Source organism: Lycium barbarum, chromosome 1 (genome assembly GCF_019175385.1).
Source record: "Lycium barbarum isolate Lr01 chromosome 1, ASM1917538v2, whole genome shotgun sequence".
In the NCBI taxonomy this organism is placed as follows: Eukaryota; Viridiplantae; Streptophyta; class Magnoliopsida; order Solanales; family Solanaceae; genus Lycium; species Lycium barbarum.
Genome location: NC_083337.1, coordinates 142,352,697 through 142,354,860, shown reverse-complemented (window position 1 = coordinate 142,354,860; position 2,164 = coordinate 142,352,697).

Genomic DNA, 2,164 nt, shown 5'->3' with positions numbered 1-2,164 from the left:
GGATACTTTAACTCTTAATATTAAAACAAGAAACATGAATAGAAAAGTTAATAGAAAAGAAATAACTATCATATACAGAGTATATTACAGACTAATGAAAACAACTTTAGCTCCAAAAGCTAAAATAATGAGTCCAAAAGGAGTTACTATGCTCATGGAATCAAACCAAGAACATAGTAGTACTTTTGTACCATGATACGCTCAAATTACACCTATTAATGGCGTAAAGCGGACGTTGTCAAATATAGTAACCCAACAAGGTTGGGGTCGAATCCCACAGGGAATATGGAGAGAAAAGATTACTAATCGTATGCGATACCGGTCTTTAGATGCTTTAATCCTATTCCGGATAGTTTGAATTGATTGTTGAATAATGTAATTTAATACTTTGACTTAAAATGTAATTAATGTGAGAGAGAGAGACTAAGGTTGTGTTCCCCAATTTGATTAGATATTATGCTTCAGGTTTCAAAGTGATATACTTCTAATGGTTGTTCTATGAATATGCACTTGGTCTCTTAAAGACTTCTTAATGTTTCCCAACAGTTAAGCAGTATTTCCTCTTTATGATTCTTCCGAATATAAAAGAGTTACAATCGAAGAGCGACCAATGATGCCAATTTAGACTTATTCTTATTCCTAAGTTAGTCTATTAAACTAGGGTTAACGCCTCGAGTCATTGTTATTCAATCTTACCAATATTGACTCTCTTTCCCAAGAAAAGTCAATATAATGGCTTCGGCTAATGCTTGCAATCATTACCCAACGTTACAACTCAAAGATAGAATAAATAACAACAACCATTATGCATATATCAATAATAGAAACCCATTCACATAATACCCATCATGGGATTCACAGCCTTAGAATTGAAATTAGCTACTCATAATGTTTCTTGATAGAAAAAGCTTAAAGATTAACATAATACACTTACAATACTAATACAAGATGGAATGAGAGTGAAGTTGTTGCCTTAAATGCTCCAACCACTTCAAGATTAAAAACCTAGGGTTTATGCCTCTAAAATAAAATCTGAATGTTGAATTAAAACCCTACATTATGTATTTATAGAGCCAAAAATCGCGCCAAGTTTCTGGACAAAAATGCCCTTACGCCGCATTGTTACGGACCGTAACTCAGGTTACGGTCCGTCCTTCATTTCGTCATTTGACCACTTTGACGTTACGGCCACCATGCGACGAACCGTACCCTGTGTTACGGTCCGTCCTTCTGAAGCGTAAGTGGTGACAATTACTTGGCAACTCTCTGGAATTTTGGATGATGTTACGGTGAAGGGTTACGGACCGTAACATGCGTTACGGACCGTAACACTAAACCGTAACACTGAAGGTTTTATTGAAACTCTCTGAAAATTTAGCTCATGTTACGGTGACATGTTACGGACCGTAACATGAGTTACAGACCGTAACACTCCACCGTAACACTGATGGTTTCAATGAAAACTTTCTGGAAATTCAGGCCCTGTTACGGTTCAAAGGTACGGACCGTAACATGAGTTACGGACCCTGTTACGGTCCGTAACATGAGTTACGGTCCGTAACATGAGTTACGGAGCGTCGCTTAGCTCCAATTTGTCCGGTTTTTTCAGCATTACTTCTCATTTCCAATCCTTAGTTAATCAACCCTATAAAACACAAAAATAACATAAGAAACAATGTAAAAAACACTTAAAATCAAGCAACATGTCTAGTTACAAAGGCATAAAATGTGCTAAAATTCACGGCACATCAACACCCCCAACTTAAGCTTTTGCTTGTCCTCAAGCAACTACAACAATACTCGCTACTAACACACGACATCTTAGCAAAATAAGAATGACTACGGTGGGTTTGGCATGTGTTGTTAGCACGGACTCTTCGATCCAAGAAAAATATTTAGGCTCTTATCCATCTCCTGTTTGTGACACAAAACGCACATTTCAGAAAAATTTCAATTAACCATGCAACCTCAATTAATGACACAATCATAGTACGGGGGTCTCTATGCACATGAATTTCAACTTCCAGAAAGCCAGTTACTTTGAAACCTACAATCCTTATGCCCTCACATAGACCAAAGTATGTCCCAACACACATTTACGATATAAATGGGACAGAAGACTAAAGAGACAGAAGAACACTCACACTCACAAAGAAATTTGCAT